The 19,941-nt window shown below is 43.7% G+C and overlaps 1 long non-coding RNA gene across 1 annotated transcript; it reads left to right on the forward strand.

Moving 5' to 3' along the window:
- The first annotated feature begins 6,253 nt into the window (after positions 1 to 6,253).
- LOC138756527 (uncharacterized) lies at positions 6,254 to 19,614 on the forward strand. Its single transcript, XR_011353131.1, has 2 exons — positions 6,254 to 6,398; positions 19,069 to 19,614. It is a non-coding gene; the product is annotated as an uncharacterized lncRNA (long non-coding RNA).
- Positions 19,615 to 19,941: the final 327 nt, after the last annotated feature.

Consider the following 19,941-nt stretch of genomic DNA (forward strand, 5'->3'; position numbering starts at 1 on the left):
TCCCCAAAGATTAAGCTGATTTCTTAGCCCCACTGTGCAAAATAATGCAGTGCTACCTGGGTCAAGAAGTGCATAAGTATGCACTATTGCATTCCCTTTTATTTGAATATTTTAATTTAATTTTCATACTTGTAAAATTCAAACAAACGATATAATTTTTTAAACATTCAAGTAACATAGAGTCTAATTATCCCATCCCTCCCACCTCCCCCACCTTCGTACAACTGAAAGTAGTCAATTAAATTAGTGATACAATTACATTAAAAAAAGTAAAGAAACTCAAACAAAAGTGAAAGAAACATCACCTGTGTCATGTCCCACTTCTTTGATCACATTGCTGACAGATTGCTTGGAGGGAACTAATCAATCTAAGGGCCACTATATTCCAAGAAAGACTGCCACACCTTAACAAATGTGTTATGTTTCTTCCTTAGATTATATGTGATTTTCTCCAGGAGAAGGCAATTCTGCATTTCCACATTCCATCGTGTGGTATTTAGTTGGGAGTCGGACTTCCACAAAACCACTATACACTTTTTGGCTACCGCCAAGGTGACCTTCATGACAAAATTTAGTGTTTGGACATTCTAAAACTCATGTCCCAAATGTCTCCCAGAAAGTACACTTCTGGATCCTGTGGAAACTGCACTTCTGTAAAAAAGTATGTCCCTCAGGTCTTCCCAGAAAGACCTAACCTTTGTACATAGCCAGGTGGAGTGGACAAAACTTCCAACCTCCAAACCAAACCTAAAGCACATCTCTGAAATTTCTGTAGTGTGAAGTATAACTGGTACAAAAAATTGCATTGCATCATCCTGCATCTGGCCTTGATGTCTCCAGACACATTATCCAGACGCAGGTTTTGCCACCACTCTTCATTGACTGTTGTGCCCATCTGACTCCCATCTCTCCCTCGACCTGGATTATGTAATACATCTTAGAGATAAATTTATACACATTGCCTTGTCGAATTAGAATCTCCACGCTACTACATTTAGGTAGGGTCATAGATGGTCCCAATTTTTCCCATAAGATCTTATTTACAGATAGCAAAAGAATGTTCTATTAGACAAATCATATTTGTTCCTCAACTACTCGAATGATACGAGCTGCCTTCACTTGTAACAATCTTGATACACCTGATCCCCTTCTGGCACCAGGTGTCCAGGATTTTATTACCCAGAGTTAAGGGTATTAAGTTGTTTTAGGTCAAAAACATTTTGGGAGATAACCCCACCTTCAATCCAATACATTGATTTATTCTTTGCCACACCTGAAATACATGCTTTCGTATGGGGTTATCCGTTTTCTTTGAAATTAGTGCCCCATTTATACATAAACTATTTTGCTATCTTTTCACCCTTTTCACCTACCACATGTAGTGAAATTTGTGCCCAGGAAGGGGTGGCAGGGGGGAGGGGGGGGGGGCTCCCTCAAAGAGCAAGACAATAAACTTTGCCTGGGCTGCCCAGCAATATTTTTTTAAACCAGGTAATTTAGTCCCACGTCAAATTATAGTCCCACGTCAACTTTTCCACGGAGATTCTAACCACTTTACCAGTCCAAAGGAACCTCTGATATTTGTTGAGTGTCTTATAAAAGCCCTGTGGCAAAATGGGTAATGATTGAAAAAGATGCTGGAGCCTTGGAATCACCTTCATTCTGACACAGTTAACTGCCCTACAGTGTTATGGGCAGAGTCCACCATGTAGCAAGGTCTTCCTCAAACATCTGGAGCAAAGGGAGATAATGAAGTTTGTATAAATTGCACAAATCTTTGTCCACTTTTACCTCCAGAAATTTAATGCCTTCTTACAGTCATTTAAATGGACTTTTTCGATTTTGTCTATAATCCCCATTCATCAAAGACATACTATTACTTTTGTCCAGATTTACTTTATACACTGAGAACATCCCATAATACTCCAGTGTGGTCCTCAGCCTGGCCAACACACTACCCCCCACCCCCCGGAATCTGTCAGATATGCAAACATATAATCAGCGAAAAGGTTCCACCTGGCCTACCTTGAGCCCCTTTATGTCTGGATCCTGCCAAATGGCTTCCGCCAGAGGGTTATTTGTCAGTATGAACATCACTCGGGACAATAGGCAACCCTGTCTACTGGACCTGCTCAAACAAAACACTGGAGACATCTGTTCATTTATAATAATTTTTGCTTGGGGTAATGTTTGACCCAATCAAAATTTCTCCTGTATCCTGAACAAAAGGTCCCATTCCAATCTGTCAAAGGCCTTTTCCACATCCAAAGCTACAGCCACTCCTGGATGCATCCTTGTCAATGCCAGATATACTATATTAAGCAATCCAGCTTAGCCCAAATTCGTTAGTTTCGGCAAATATTCTGCCAACCTATTGGCCAATGCTTTTGCAATGATTTTATAATCTGTGTTTAGTAACAAGATGGGTCTTATATGAAATGTGATTCAAAGGGTCCCTGTCTTTTTTTTGGAATCACGTGATTATTGGTATGGAGAAAGACTCCAGAAGGGTATGTATGTCTGTCACCTGATCCACCACCTTCAATAAGGAGCATAAAAACATCTTTGAACTCTTTATAAAATTCAGTGGGGAGACTATTCTCCCCTCTCTCCTCTCCTCCCCCCCCCCACCAATGTTTTACCAGCTTGAAGAAACCTCAGGATCCATGCAAGCTCCTCTTTAGAGAAATGGGCACTCAGCCCCTCTCTGATACAAATTTGGTAGTTCCAATGAAAGCATCAATTTTGGTAGGATCACCCGACTCAGATTTATACAATTCCTTATAAAAACTTCTAAATACTTTGTTTATTTATTTTGGTTTATAGGAGATCTTGCCTTCCCCTGTATGAATCACATAGAGTGTTCTTGAGGCCTTATATGTCAGGACAAGACTTCATGGGCCCTCTCCTGCAGCTCATAATACTGTTATCTAGATCTTAAAATCAACTTTTCTGTTTTATATGTTTCTCCCTCCTGGCTGAGTCTTCTTCCCTCGGGAAGTTCTTGGGCTCCACCGACATCTTATTCGACCCTGGGTTGGCCTCTCCATTTCTACCATGCAGTAAATGTTTTCCTCATCCTGGTTTTCCATTCTTTTTTCTTTTTCTTCTATTTGTATTCTGGTTGTCTTCCTTCTTTTTGAGGTATTTGTATTTTAGGGAATCTTATATCTATCCTTTATTCTCTTTTCCTTGGAAGCTCTTGGATCACCTTACAAATGCCTCTCCACTATCTTGGATTTTTGCATTCCCCTTCTTTTGTTTCTGCTTGCTGATTCTCCATTTCTTTCTTTGGTGAATATGCAACATCCTGATATGCTATAAACTGCTTATGTTGCAGCTGAGTCACCTCCTGCAGTTTTTTCTGATGCACAGACAGCCAAAACATACTCCATTTTCCTTTTGGAAAGCGATGCACTCACTATGTGCCCTCTTTTCCAACTGTGGATACATCTCCAAACCATACCCACCTCCACAGATCAAACAGATTTTCACAACAGGCAAACTCTCCTTTTCCTTAGTTCCTTTATCATTTTCCTTATTTGCAACTGTCACCACGATAGCAAAATTACTTTATTTTAATCTGGCATGAGGCTGTGAGTTGGGACTCTCTGCATCTTTGCTCTCCATTGGAGTGTCCCTGATGTCTCCAAATACTGGCTCTGATGCAATCCTCACTTACCTTTCAAGGAAACCCACTATATTCTTAAAAGTAACCTTTCGATTGTGTTTTCCTGAAATTCACAGACCACAGATCTCCACATATGCCTCAGTCAGTATGGCAACTTCCTTACGATGACTAGCAATATTAGCAAGCACATTAAGCTTATTCATGTAGTCAAAATCTTCCAATGGCTTTAAAAAGAGGGTATACGTTTGTGGAGCCCTTGATCTTCCGGTTTTAATCAAAGACCACAAAAGACCTTTTTCCATACAAGCTGTAGCAATTTTATGCTTGTTGCCAAAATGCTCCTGTAGTAAAGACTTAGCTGTCATGAATACCACTTGGCTAATCCTTTGTCTCTTTTATCTGGAACAGTACACAATCTCGGTTTTCTTCGTTTTTTACTTTCAACACTATGTTCAAAGGATTTAATGAACACGTGGTACGGAAGTGGGTCACCATCAGAAACTTGAACCTCTTTCTTGAGCATGAAGAGAAAAACTGTAGCTGAATTAATGCAGTGATTTAATTTTGCTTTTCCATGATGGAGAATATGTGGCTCTGTTCACCACTGCTTGTTGCTGGAAATGTCACATGTGCATGTTCACCCAGATTTCTGATATTTGTCTGGAGTGCCATAGGAGCTGTGGTGAAAGATTGGATTTGAGCTATGGCTTTGCCTGCATTTTTTTTTGTGGATTGGTAGCACCGTACTTTGGGAGAATTTGTCCATGAGTATATATATCTTGTAACTGTAGGTTAAAAGGATCTGCCTTAGCCCTGTGTTTTCTCTTCCTGCTGTCCTTTCTCAAAATACAACTCCATACCATCAGTCACCTCAGATAAGTTGCTTCGAACACCAGATCCATTTGAGGTGCCTATTATCCTTGCCTTGGCCATATTACAATGTTTGCATCCAGCTCCAGCTGCTTCCCCCTTTCTTTCCTCAGCTGCTCCTCCTGCTTATTTCTTTTTCTTCCAAGACATATTTATCCCTAAGCATTTTTTGTTATGTAAGAAGGGCAGCCACTTAAACCTGAGCATTTAAATGCGCAGTTGTACTAGAAACTCTGGAGCTTGATCTAGAAAAAAAACTGCTTACTTCTCCTGCTTCCAACATTTGATACACTGTCACCTGGTTGTATTTCATCCTGCATATCAGATGTCGGCTTAAGACTTGACTCTTTCTCCAGTTGCAATTGCACATCCTTTGCATCTTCATCCTCCTCAGCACCATTTTGTGACACACCTTCAGCCATTTCCAAGTTCTTGACTTTAAATTCAGTCGATGTATTCTGCAGTGGTTTTAATCGCACCGCAGCAGTATCAGCAGCGGCAGCCATTTTACGCATCTCCATCCAACCGTCCACCGAGCTTGAGTACTGGACAAGCAGGAGCACTTCCAAAAGGTGTTCAAAGCGAAAACTCTACATAAGAGTCCATAAATGTAATCCTACCACTTCTAATAGCTGTGATGTGCTGCTGTCAGCAAGTTTCCACTGAGGCTGCATTCAATAATATTGCTATTGGAGTATTGGAGGCTCAGCTGTAGGATTAGAAGCGTTGGATCGCTCTGTGGTCAATATGGACCGATGGAGATGGATTACTCTCAACAGCCTGCACTCAGCATTTCCAATATGGCCGCCATATTTTTTTTCCCCAATAGCCAAACCAAGAAGGTTTGGTTGGACTATTTCCCCTCCAAATCGTTTTCTGTTCCAAAAATATTTTTGCTGACTAAACCGAGTGACTTCTATCCATAAAAGGCCGCTTGGGGGTTTGCTGGGGTTCTTGTTTGTGGGGCGTTTCAATTTAATTCACGACAAAGTCCAGATGAGATTAAAAAATTTATTGTTGAACACTCAAGACTTGTAGCGATCTATTATGACGTAACATTCCAATAATAACGACGTCAACAAAAAAAAAGTTGAGCTCTACTCACCCTCCTCGTCTTTCACCCCTCATCCGAGTCGACGGCCACTGAAATTCCCCCGCATGCGCCACTGTCCCCAGGCCACGAACACACCCCCCCCCCACCACGCATGCGCCACTGTCCCCAGTTCACGAACACTCCCCCACCGCGCACGCGCCAAACACCTGAATCGAATAGCACATGCGCGGATGCAACATGGCCGATGGGAACAGCCACCAAAACGACGGCAGTCACCCAGGGCAGAAATGGTGTAACATCAGACGCAAAGTCTGCCTTCTACAGGAGACAGAGGAAATTCGACGTCCAAAGTGACTTTATTGTGTTTTGTACCTTGCCCACGACACAGACTATAAACTTTACTTGTCCAGAGTGGTGGTAAAGATCACTCTTTTGCAAGGCTAAGTGCGGGTCACCTCCGGCCTTAGGAAGATGTACATGATATTTGAATGTTATTTGTTTGATTATTTATAATGGTGTATATATTATTCGAGACATTGTGTTTAATTATAATAAATAAGGTATTGTAGGAGCCACAAGTGCGTATTTTCCCTTTATTGGGCTGGCTGCGGGCGTCGGCGGTGTCCCGAGCTCCGAAGCCCGTTGCGCCCAGTTGCTGCCATCGACGCCGCACCTTGCTGCATCCGACCATGCGTGAGTCACGGCAGACGTTTGGCGCATGCGCGGTGCGTTCCCCGGACTGATGCGCGGATGCACGGGCATTTTGGGCGCGATTCCTCAGCGTCCGGGAGCCCGTCGACCTTGGGGGTGGGGGGGGGGAGTGACGGGTTAAAGACCAGGAGGGTGAGTAGAATCTGTTGTCCGTTACTACGGTCGTTGTTACCAAGATCGTTATTGCTGGAAGGTTACTTCTTTTGTGTCAGAAACACAAATTCTCACAAATGAGTCTCTTTAAGATCGGTGACACGACAAGCTTTATTCACAAGTCTGCAGAGTTGGACTCAACCGGCTTCTTGCCAAGTCAAGCCCCGATACATACAGTGCGTTGTTTTTTATACAATTTGCTTGTCCTTCGGCATCTCCACTACACTGCTTTAATTGGTTAGTTTTTGCAGAATCATCCTGATTACTGTTAGTCACGCACACCACAATCATTCATGACCTCTGCTCACACCAAATTCTGTTTTTCACTCTTTATCAATCTTTGGCTCCTGCATGTCTCTCTGTAGTTAAATCTGTTGCAAGTCTGTTGTAACATTTTCCAGCTAAACTCTAGTGGTTAGCCCCCTTTTATGACTAATCATCACATTTTAACTTAAACCCTTTTTAACCCAAATTCTCTATCTATAACATTTTGTGTTTAAACAATACATCGTTTAAAAACACACCTGGACTTGGGAGCGAATTAAATGGAGGCGCTCACAACCAAGAGCCCCACCTCGCCTCCAAGCGGCTTGTGAGGCTAGAAGTCGCTCGTCACTAAAAGATATTCGAGCCCTCATCACCGCAGTCAACGGGACGAGACCAGCTGCTGAACGTCGGTCCCACCCACAAAGGCAAACAACGCACTTAGGGCTCCTACAATGGGATTCATCACCTTTTTCATCTATTCTACAATAAGGGCATGTTTCACAATAATATATTTAATCAATTCAAGGCGCTAAGGTTATGAATGTATTGCCAAAAATATTTGAAAATAACATCTGTGAGAAACAGAAGTACCTTCACAGAAATTGCTCGAGACAAAAATTGAGAACAAAGAACATTTATTATACAACAATGCAAATTTGGGTACTTCCCCTTACCCTGGGAATACACACACACACACTGGGGCTCACGCAACTTTTATACATTTCATTTCAGTACAGAGTTACCTTCTCCCCAACATTCTTCTGCCTCCTGGATTGGTTTAGCATTAGGTAATTCTGCCCACGTGGATTCTAACTTCTTATCAGTTTATGTGTCTTCCTGCAAACTTGTTAGCCAGAGAAGCATCATGTCTTTATTCTTCACTCATTAATCAATCCCTAAGACTTGCTAAAGCTATCTACTTGTTATCCTGTTTTGAAGATCCTTAGTTTATTACACTTTTACAACCCTTTCTCTCATTCCAGCATCCCTTCACCCTGATTTAACCCATAATACTTCATCTCTAATGAGCACTTGCTTGACTCCTCACATTCCAGTATCCCTTCACCTTAAGTTAACCCATAATACTTTATTCTTAATTGGCACTTGCTTGACTCCTAACATTCCAGTATCCCTTCACCTTAAGTTAACCCATAATACTTTATTCTTAATTGGCACTTGCTTCCAGTATCTCTGGACTCCTAACATTCCAGTATCCCTCACAATCCACCCTTTTTCTTTAGCTACGCTTAGTAAATCCCCATTCGGTAGTGTTCTGTTAAGCTTGGTCCTTTTTCCAGCGTGTGAGTAAACGAACTGCGGCCTCAGCATCATCAGACGAAGTTTGGGAAACATACATCATTTGGGTTGTAGTGACCTGCTGAAGGGCATAGAACATGGATTAAACACTGCACACAAGTCTTTAGGCAGGGGAGCACCATAATGGCCAGAATAGCGAGTCCAGCTGCTATAAGGGCTATGGATATCAGACTCCAGTTACCAATAAAAAGTCTAGTTCATCCCACACCGGACGGACCAAGGTTGCCCCGTCTGAACCTGGGCGTGGGAAGATTTTCGAACTCCTGAAAAAGTGTCTTTAACTCCTGACCGTTGTGAGCATTGTCCTTAACCAGTCTTTCACAAATGCTGCCTTCGGCAGCCAACGAGTAATCAAGAGCCAGGCGGTTTTGTTGAACTGTGGCTCGTATCTGTCGTTTTTCTTCAGCCCCTAAATTCAGGGCCATTGCTATCTGTTCGGTGATGATCTCTAAGGCTGCCTGGAGTCTGATTAAACGATTTAAATGCCAAGCAGCTTTAGTATTCTGGAGCAGCTTACTTCGTTTACAGCTGGAACTCCCCTTACAGTGGTGGTTTTTTTTAACATTCCGAATGTCTGTGTGACTCAAAGGATGCTTTACAGGAGACCAAGTTGGGGAGGGGTGTTTCTTGTCACTTAACCTGTGAGTTGCAGCTTGTCTGCGAACATTAGCATAAGTATCACTGAGCCTGTGAGTTGCAGCCTGTCTGTGAACATTAGCGCATGTATTAACTCTATCTCTGCCACACTACCATTCTGTCTGTCTTTGTCCCACCATCTCCTTTGTGCTATCCCTTTAAAACTCCTCTCTTTAATACCTGTAGAGGCCAAAATACAAATCAAATCTACTCCTCTAGAGCCGTTCTGTTCCCCTGGTCCATGTTGGGATCCTATATTAACCCATACCCCACTATGACTATACTTTATATCTATGCCCTGACTACATTCTAAAGGTAAATAATTGTCACCTCTGCTGCCCCTATTCCAGGAGGACTTAATACATCGTGAGTAATTTAGGGATGTTCCAAAAACGGGGAACCAACAAGTAAACAATACAGTAAATGGTAAAAACAACATTACAGCACTTTTTCCTGGCGTAGTGTAACTTTCAGATCAGAAGGATGAAGGACAGCACGCCCGGTGGAGGGTAGATTATCAATGTCTTTAGTCCGTGGATCAGCAGCTTATTTAATTCGTTGTATTTGAGTCCACCCCTTTTCTTTCATTCGCACTGCAGTGTCTGTAATCAAAAGTACACAATAGGGGCCATCCCAGACAGGTTTTAGTTGGTGATCTTGCCATGCTTTTACATATACCCAATCACCAGGTTTAAGAATGAATAGGATACTCCAGGGGTGGGCAGTAACAGCTGCATGTCTATTTTCTCCGTGAGCGCAGCCTGTTTGGCAGCTGCATCTACCTTTCTGTTCCCCTGTGCTTCAGGACTGTCACTACTTTGATGGCTCTGTACATGAACTACAGTTATTTCCTCAGGTAATGTAAGAGCATCTAGAGATTGGACAATTAAGTTTTCATGGATCAACTTTTGTCCTTTTCCAGTTATCATTCCCCGCTCTATCCAGATCTCCCCAAAGGTGTGCACTACACCAAAAGCATACTCTGAGTCTGTGTAGATCGTGCCCACCTTGTTTTCTAGACCCTGGAGCGCTCTACAGAGGGCATACAATTCACAAGATTGTGCGGACCAATGACTGGGAAGGTGACCGGCTTCAATCACCACTACTTCTTTCCCATCCACTACACTATACCCGCTATAGCGAGTGCCATCAATGCAACAAGAAGATCCATCAATAAACCACCTTTCACCCTCCTGTAAAGGCTCATCACTTAAATCCTCTCTAATTTTGGTCTGTAAATCTATTACCTCTAAACATACATGCTCTAACTCATTTATGGTATTGTCAGAATTTGGAGAAACCAAGAAAGCTGCTGGATTGTGTTCTTTATTCGTAATCAGGGTCAAATCATCCCTATCCATTAGGATTGCTTCATATTTTAAAATTCTAGAGTCTGTGAGTCACCTTCCAGCACGTTGTAAGAGAATATTGTGGACTGTGTGAGGGGTGTGAACTATCATCGGGGCACCAAACATAATCTTTCGTCCTTCCTCATCTAAAATACCAGTGGCTGCGATGGCTTGCACACACTCTGGCCAACCACGACAAACAGGGTCTAAAACTTTTGACAGAAAAGCAACTGGCTGTCTACAGCCTGCCCTCTCTTGTGTTAGTACTCCGGTGGCTACACCTCCTTTCGCATTGGTATATAGGTCAAATGGCTTATTTAGGTTGGGTAAAGCCAACACTGGGGCACTAATAAGGCACTGTTTCACCAAGTTAAAATCTTTAATCTCTTCCTCTGTCCAGACAACACCTTCGCCCCCTAGAATCGTGAGTTTATCATAGAGAAATCTGACCAGGCTAGAATAATTTTCAATCCAGATTCTACAGTATCCCACTAAACCAAGGAATTTCCTAAGTTCTTGGGCATTCTTGGGAGGGGGGGATCTGTAGAATACCACATATCCTCTCTGGACTTATTTTCCTAGTTCCCTGACTTACCAGATGACCTAAGTATTTAACTTCTGATTGAACAAATTGTAATTTGGATTTGCTCACCCTGAGACCCTTATTCTCCAGAAAATTCAAAATTTCAACAGTATACTATTTAACTAATTCGTAATTAACAAATCATCAACATATTGTATCAACTGACAATTCTCTCTCCGAGGAGCCTCATCTAGTATTTGTTCTAAGACCTGGCCGAATAAATTTGGTGATTCTGTAAAGCCCTGGGGAAGGACCGTCCACCGGTATTGATTCTTGCGTCCAGTAAAAGGATTTTCCCATTCAAAGGCAAACATGTCTCTGCTCTCCGTTGCTTATGGACAGGTCCAAAAAGCATCTTTGAGGTCAATCACACTAAACCATTTACTATGGGGATCGATTTTGCCCATTATCATATAGGGATTAGGTACAACCGGGTGACGGGTGAGAATAATTTTGTTCAGCTCCCTCAAGTCCTGCACTAATCGATAGGTACCGTCTAGTTTTTGGACAGGTAAAATTGGGGTATTAAAAGGTGACATACAAGGTTAGAGTATACCATCTTTCACCAACTGGTCAATTACTGGTTGCAGCCCCTTTCGGCCAGCCATAGGAATTGGGTACTGTTTTCGTCTAATTACTTGCTCAGGATCTTTTAAAGTAATATCTAACACTCCTCTATTGCCTCTTTTTGCCCATACTCCAAGATTTATTAGTTCCCAATCCTCCTCAGTTAAAACATACAATTGAACCCCGATATCTGATTCCAGTGGCCTGGTGCCGATAGCCAATTGGCCAATTGGTCCTGTAAATCTCGTCCTTAACAAACAAACTCCAGCTTGGAGAACTAGTAAAATATCCTCTGTTATTATCTTTTCTCCCATTTGTATTCTTACATCCCTTAATACAGGGACCGTAAAATCTCTTCTTCCTACTCCCGAAATCATCACTGTCCCCTCTATCCTAACACCCTCGGGTGGTTGTAAAATACTAGACCGGAATCTACTAAAAAAAGGTCATCTTGTCACTGTGGGGTCCTATGCTTAAATTTACCAATGGTTCTCCGTGCAGCCCCACGGTGTGTACCGAATATACCAGAGCTGTGGCTTATCTTTTTCAAGGACGCCAACTGTCTATCTAGCCTTTGGCTCAATTTCAAAGCCTATGATTCACAAAGATTTGCACACTCTGGTATATTCTATTATTACAGGATAGATGTCTCTTGGGTTTAAGTTATTAATTCTTTTAGACAAGTTTTACAAGCCTTTATTTCGAACAATGTTCACAATTAAACCTTTCTTATCATCAAAATGTAGACCACTTTCCTTATGCTAATATATCCTATTTTCAAATGATCATCTTCCAAAACGTGAGCTTTGATATTCCAAATTTAGATCTCTTTAATCCAATAAATCAAACTCAGTGGCTGTTACTTTATGTAGTTTTAATTTGTTGATAGAACAAACATTTTGCACAGCTTCACCACAAGGCTTCGTAATGGTGAATAACAAAGCATTTACTATATAAAGATAGTCCTTTAGACTCTACTTAAAAGTTGTCATAACAAAAACAATAGCTAAAGACTGCTATAAAATAGAGATATATAGAGGGATACAACAATATATAGGGATACAAATTTTTAAAAATTCTCATGCTTCCTTCACCTCAAGTAAAAAGAGAGCAAGCACTTAGCCTGGGTGGATATAACAACGTATAATATAGTCACTATGGTAACACTGCAAACAATAGTCATCTTAAAGAGGCAGGCACAAAATTAAGAATCAAAAACACAAGGTTTTAACGTTTACATCCAAGGATACATCTGACTGGCTCCAGAAATGTATTCACTTTCATGTGCTTTGGGACCACCAGATCCTCTTGTAAAATCACAGGAACTAAGACTTTGGAATCCTGAACAAGTGGGAGTTCCATCTACAACACAAGGGCAGAATGCAGATATACAGCAGATTGGGAAACCTCTTAGCATGGGTGTTCAGTCCTTGTAGGCCAGCTGGAACTCTCAGTTGCCAGTGTGGAAGATGAATACCTCATCCATTTTCTGGGGTGAGATCTCAATCAGCCGTCTACTCTCCTGAGGAATGAAGGATCCAGACTCATCTTCCTAATCTATAGATGATTACAGCTCAGTACAGTAGAGGCCCTTCAGGCCACAAATGTGGCCATAAATATATAGGGAAACCCCTATATATACCTACCCATAAAAACACAAAACCCTCCCTGCCTCAATCTTCTACCCATGTGCCCAAGAGTCTCAAATGATCCAAATGTTCCAAACTTCACTACCACCCCTGGCAATGCATTCAAGGCACCCACAACTTTTTGTGTAAATAATGTACCCTGATCTCTCCCCTAAAATTTTCTCCATTCCCTTTGTACAGATATCCTTTGGTGTTTGCTATTCACATCCTGGGAAAAATGTCCTGGCTGTCTACCTTATCTATGCCTCTCAATCTTGTAGCCTTTAATGAAGTAACCCTCATCCTTCTTCACTCCAAAACTAAAAACCTTAGGTCTGCTAACTTTGCCTCATTTTCCAATCCAGGCAACATCCAGATAAATCTCCTTTGTACTCTCTCCATTCCTTCCACATCTTCCCGTAATGAGGTGACTAGAACAGAACATTCTAAGTGTGGTCTCACCAGAGATTTATAAAGCTGCAACATTACCTCACAACTCCTGAACTCTATCCCCAGCAATTGAAGCCCAGCAAAACCATAGGTCATCTAAACTATCCTATCAAACCATGCGACAACCATGAGAGATCTACTCAAATTCCCTTTATACACAAGCATGTGGAAGATCCATTATCTCCGTAGAATCTCAAGGAGCTCTCCAAACATTCTTTGGCTTGGCTTCGCGGACGAAGATTTATGGAGGGGGTAAAAAGTCCACGTCAGCTGCAGGCTCGTTTGTGGCTGACAAGTCCGATGCGGGACAGGCAGACACGATTGCAGCGGTTGCAAGGGAAAATTGGTTGGTTGGGGTTGGGTGTTGGGTTTTTCCTCCTTTGCCTTTTGTCAGTGAGGTGGGCTCTGCGGTCTTCTTCAAAGGAGGTTGCTGCCCGCCAAACTGTGAGGCGCCAAGATGCACGGTTTGAGGCGTTATCAGCCCACTGGCGGTGGTCAATGTGGCAGGCACCAAGAGATTTCTTTAGGCAGTCCTTGTACCTTTTCTTTGGTGCACCTCTGTCACGGTGGCCAGTGGAGAGCTCGCCATATAATACGATCTTGGGAAGGCGATGGTCCTCCATTCTGGAGACGTGACCCATCCAGCACAGCTGGATCTTCAGCAGCGTGGACTCGATGCTGTCGACCTCTGCCATCTCGAGTACTTCGACGTTAGGGGTGTAAGCGCTCCAATGGATGTTGAGGATGGAGCGGAGACAACGCTGGTGGAAGCGTTCTAGGAGTCGTAGGTGGTGCCGGTAGAGGACCCATGATTCGGAGCCGAACAGGAGTGTGGGTATGACAACGGCTCTGTATACGCTTATCTTTGTGAGGTTTTTCAGTTGGTTGTTTTTCCAGACTCTTTTGTGTAGTCTTCCAAAGGCGCTATTTGCCTTGGCGAGTCTGTTGTCTATCTCATTGTCGATCCTTGCATCTGATGAAATGGTGCAGCCGAGATAGGTAAACTGGTTGACCGTTTTGAGTTTTGTGTGCCCGATGGAGATGTGGGGGGGCTGGTAGTCATGGTGGGGAGCTGGCTGATGGAGGACCTCAGTTTTCTTCAGGCTGACTTCCAAGCCAAACATTTTGGCAGTTTCCGCAAAGCAGGACGTCAAGCGCTGAAGACATTAACCACAAACTATCTAACATTAACCACAAAACATTCTCCTAGATGGCAAACATTATCCCATCAGCATTAAGATACATAATGTCCATCTACATGTTGCACCCTATAGTGGACCATTCAGAGACAAGACTTCTCCTTAACAGTTTTGGTTCCACGGTCCTTCATTTTGGAGAAAACATGGTTAGGAATATTGTAGGAAAGGCAGATTAGCTTAGAGCGTGGATTGGCACGTGGACATTGTGGCTATTAGTGAAACTTGGTTAGGAGGGGCAGGACTGGCAGCTCAATGTTCCAGGTTTCTGTTGCTTCAAACGCAATAGAACACATGAGGGGGGGGAATGAAAGGGGGAGGAGTGGCATTGCTCATCAGGGAAAATATCACAGCTGTGCTCTGGCAGGGCAGACCAGAGGGCTCATCTAACGAGGCTATATGGCTGGAGCTGAAGAAAGGAAAAGGTATGACCACACATGGAGTTGTATTAGAGACTGCCCAATAGTCAATTGGAGGAGCAAATCTGTAGATAGGAAACACAAGGTTGTAATAGTAGGAGATTTTAAACTTTCCACATATTGACTGGGACTTCCAAACTGTAAAAGGGCTGGATGGCTTGGAGTTTGTCAAATGTATTTAGGAAAGTTCTTGTATCATATATAGAGGTGTAGCGTGCCAAGCGAATGTGCGAGTAAATGGGCCAAATTGCCGCAACACATGTACAAGATAGCATGGGCTCCCCTTCACTGCTGAGAAGGAACCCGCACCTAATGCCACGTGCATGCTAAGGAGCCCTCCACTTCTGCATAGCAGCCTGCTAGCCGGAAGGTGACACCACGACGCAATAATGTCACTTCCGGGTACATCACCAGAAGTGGGCGGGCCAGCGCGGAACACGGTGAATTCAAACCAACAAAGTCATTCTTTGGTTCACCCTCATGCAGTGTGGACATCTCTTTACTCGCAACAGCAACCGCAGCAGTCACTACAGTGGTGACCCCAATAGTTCCAGCATTTTGGAACCAGCATTGATCACACGATAATGCAATAACCGGCTGAATCCAGTTGCAGCGCCTGTGACCAACGTAGTGGGCATACATCTCCCGCTGTTCTGGGAAAGCCAGCCCAGGAACTGTCTACAGCTAACCAAGTCAAAGTTCCACATCAGGGGAATTGTTTCAGAGGACACCAAGTTCTGGCACGTCGATAGTGCTATGGACGCCGCCACAGCTTCCAAAGAAAGCTCCTTCATAGAAAATCCAGCAATGAAGCACAAGTACAAGCAGTTCCGATGTTTTCTCCTCAACACCCTAGAGCTCAGCCAGCATGAGCATGCCATCAGAATCCTCAACATGCAGGACCTGGGCAACAGAAACTCCTCCGAGCTAATGCATGAGATGGTGGCCCTTGCAGACAGACTGTTCCCTGTTCGAAGCCCTATTCCTCTCAAAACTACCATTCCACATATCCTTTGCAATTTCGGGCAAGGAGGCAGACAGGCTGTTCCGCACGCCACAGCAGAGCTCCCTCAACATGTGACCAGTCTATGCAATCAGCGCTGCCATCCTGTCCAGAAACACAAATGGTAGCTGCGGCAAAGCAGCAATGTGAAGGGCACACGGAGAAGAACAGTGAGTACTGTTTCAACCACTGCCGATGAGGCAGAAATGCCCGCAGTGCACTCCACCGTGCTTGTACCCCACTACCAAAACCAACACACCAATGGGAAATGGGCAGGCAGGCAGCCAATAGTGGCTTCGGTGATTGGCATACAGAAAGGCCTACTCTACCTCAGAGACCAGAGGACCAAGAGGGACTTCCTCATCAACACGGGCATGGAGATTAGCCTCATCCTGCCACGTACTTTGAAGCAAGAGACAGCACTAAAGGCTTTCGCCTGAAAGCGGCCAACAGGTCCTCCATTCCCAGTTATGGGACCCGCCTGGTCACATCCATGTTGCAGACGCTGTTTTCCAGTGGTAGTGCACCATCGCGGCCATGGGACAGGCATTACTCAGAGCGGATTTCCTCCGGGCTCACAAACTGCAGGTAGACATGACAAGATGCTTGTTAGTAAATGCCACAACTTTCCAGTCTTTCCCCCTCACCCAGTGGAGGCACTCTTTCCCGCCCCTGGGAATCCACGCCCTGGACCAAGACGAGTATGCCTCTCTACTGGCTAAATTCCTGGCTTTATTGGCATTGAACTTCCATGACTCCAACCTGCTACATGGTATGAAGCACCAAATAGAGACCGGCCCCCGGTGCATGCACAAGCCCAGCGCCTCCCACAGACAAGCTCCAACTAGCCAAGGCAGAGTTCGCTGTCCTGGAGGAATTGGAGATTGTCTGCTGTTGCAACAGCCCGTGGGACTCTCCGCTCCACATGGTGCAGAAGAGCTCCGGCAATTGGCGACAGTGTGGCAACTACTGACGTCTAAATGAGGCAACAGTCCCAGACAGGTACCCCATCCCACAAATCTAGGATTTTGCCAAGAGGCTACAGGATATTTTCCAAGGTGGATCTCGTAAAGGGGTACCACCAAATCCTAGTACAGTACATCCCAGTGACGTCCAGAAGACAGCCATAATCGCACCCTTCAGCCTTTGAATGCCTTTCCGACTCAAAAACGCGGCTCAGTCATTCCAGCGGCTAATGGATGTGGTCAGCAGGGACTTCAACTTCATCGTTTATCTAGACGATATCCTCATCGCCAGTCCCGATGTCAGCACCCACAGGACACATCTCATCTGTCTGTTCAACAGACTGCAGTAATTCGGGCTCAGTGAACCTGGCCAGTTCGGCCTACAAACAATAGACTTCCTGGGGCATCTCATCACTCCATAGGGCGCCACGCCACTACCCGACAAGGTGGAGGCTATCCAAAACTTCCCTAAGCCAAGCACAACCAAAGGACTACATGAGTTCCTGGGGATGGTCAACTTCTACCATCGCTTTCACCCGGGAATGGCCACCCTCATTTCAGCCCCTGTTCAGCCTCGTCGAACTCGACATACTGTCAGAATGAGCTGATTCATTCTCCCTCTCTGTCCCATTCCGCTGCCTTCTCCCCATAATCTTTGATACCATGACTATACTTTGAAGAAGGGCTCAGGCCCAAAATATCAGTTACATAGAAACACAGAAGATAGGAGCAGGAGTAGGTCATTCGACCCTTCGAGCCTGCTCCGCCATTCAACGAGATCATGGCTGATCTTAAAGTTCAGTACCCCGCCTTCTCTCCGTAACCTTTGATACCCTTATACTGAAGAAATAGATCTAATTCCCTCTTAAATATATTTAATGAACCTGCCTCTACTGCCCTCTGTGGCAATGAATTCCACAGATTCACCACCCTCTGGGTCAAGAAATTCCTCCTCATCTCGGTCCTAAATGGTTTGCCTGTTATCCTCAAACCATGGCCCCGGGTTCTGGATTTTCCCGTCATTGGAAACATCCCATCTGCATCCATTCTGTCCAGTCCTGCCAGAATTTTATAGGTCTCTATGAGATCCCCTCTCAATCTTCTAAACTCCAGCGAGTACAATCCCAATTTGCGCAATCTTTCCTCAAAAGTCATTCCTGCCATTCCAGGGATCAGCCTGGTGAATCGCCTCTGCACTCCCTCCATTGCAAGAACATCCTTCCTTAGATAAGGTGACCAAAACTGCACACAATACTCCAGGTGGGGTCTCACCAAGGCCCTGTACAGCTGCAGTAAGGTATCCTTGTTCCTATACTCAAACCCTCTTGATATGAAGGCCAACATACCATTTGCCTTTTTAACCGCCTGCCGTACCTGCATGCTCGCCTTCAGAGACTGATGTACAAGTACCCCTAGGTCTCTCTGCACTTCCCCATCTCTTAATCTATTGCCATTCAAATAGTAATCTGCCCTCCGGTTTGTATTACCAAAGTGAATCACCTCACATTTATCCACATTGTAGTGCATTTGCCATGTATCTGCCCAGTCCCTCAATTTATCCAAATCACACTGGAGCTTCCTGACCCCCTCTTCCATGCACACCCCTCCTAGCTTAGTGTCATCTGCAAATTTGGAGATATTACATCAAATCCCCTCATCCAGATCATTAATGTAAATTGTGAACAGCTGGGGTCCCAGTACAGATCCCCGTGGCACCCCACTGGTCACCGCCTGCCACTCAGAAAATATACATCTTTACCTCCTAATGGATGCTATGAGACCTGCTGAGTTCCTCTAGTATTTGTATTTTTTTTAAAGATTTACAATATATCTATTTTAAACAATATCGAAAGAAACAGAAGCAGAAACAAGTCCCCTTAGCCTTCACACTTTCTCTATCATTCGACATGATTATGGCTCATCCTAAACCTCACCGTAACTAACCCATTCATTATGAAATTATAGTAAAGCCCCAGTACCTGGCACCTATGGGGATTGGTAATTGCCGGATAAATTAATTTGTCAGTTGCTTGAGATTGTGTGTTGTATGATGACAAACTAGCTACTGGGGGTGCCAATTTTAAACTTTTTTTTTAACTATTTAATTTCCATAATTTTTTTTGTCGGTGGCTTGAGATTGCCAGTTGCTTGAATTCTAAGGGACTTTATTATTACCTCAAAGCCTATTAATCTATATGTTGATCACTGATCTTCAACAGTTCTTCTGGGTGCATTCCCACCGGAGTTTTTCTCACTCTGATTGTTGCAGGTCAATCGTGCCAGTCCCAGGGCATCAGTGCTGGAGTTCCCTGAACAGTTTACAAACTCCAATTATTTTTAGCCTGAGAAAATTTGGTGCGTCACCTGCTTCCCTCAACAGCGTCTACAGGTGCACCACTAAAAGATCCGAACAGGATGCAGGAATTTCTCCATGCAAGACAGCAAGAAACTAAAGGGTTGTGAACATAGCTCAAGCCACCACACATAACCACCTCCCTTTCATCAACTCCATCTGCATTGAAAAAGCAGCCAATGTATTAAAAGAAGACTCAGTGCACCTCAGTGTCACTCCCCTCCAGTCAGGAAGATTTACAAGGAATAGATCATACACCACCATATTCAAAGACAGTTTTTCAGACTCCGGAATAATCCCAAAATAGCAAAATTATGTTACTTATACTGACTTCTCTCTGTAATACTTTTTTCTTTCATTTTTGTACCTTGTAATATGCTTGAGATGTTACTGGCCTGCTACAAAACAATGTCTATTACTGCATCTTGGTACTTGTGACAATAAACTCAAACTTTATCTTCATCTACTAATGCCATAAGTTCTGGAATCCCCTACCTATCAAATTCCATTTCCCAACTTCTCTTTCCTTAATACTATCTGTGACCAAGCCCTTGCTCATCTGACCCAAAATCTTATGAACTGCAAAGTAAATTTTGTTTGATATGCATGAGAGTATTTTGCTAAGTTGCATAAATTAAATGAAATTAGGTGCATGCAAAGGTACAGGAGTGAACAAAAATGGAAGGTAGAATAATCACCAAATATTAGAGGATCCAGGGCTTAGGAGTAACAAATTCAGGGAGAAACAATTAAATGTCGATGGAATTAGTTGACAGAAATGAAATCCAG

This window comes from Narcine bancroftii, chromosome 3 (genome assembly GCF_036971445.1).
Source record: "Narcine bancroftii isolate sNarBan1 chromosome 3, sNarBan1.hap1, whole genome shotgun sequence".
NCBI lineage: Eukaryota > Metazoa > Chordata > Chondrichthyes > Torpediniformes > Narcinidae > Narcine > Narcine bancroftii.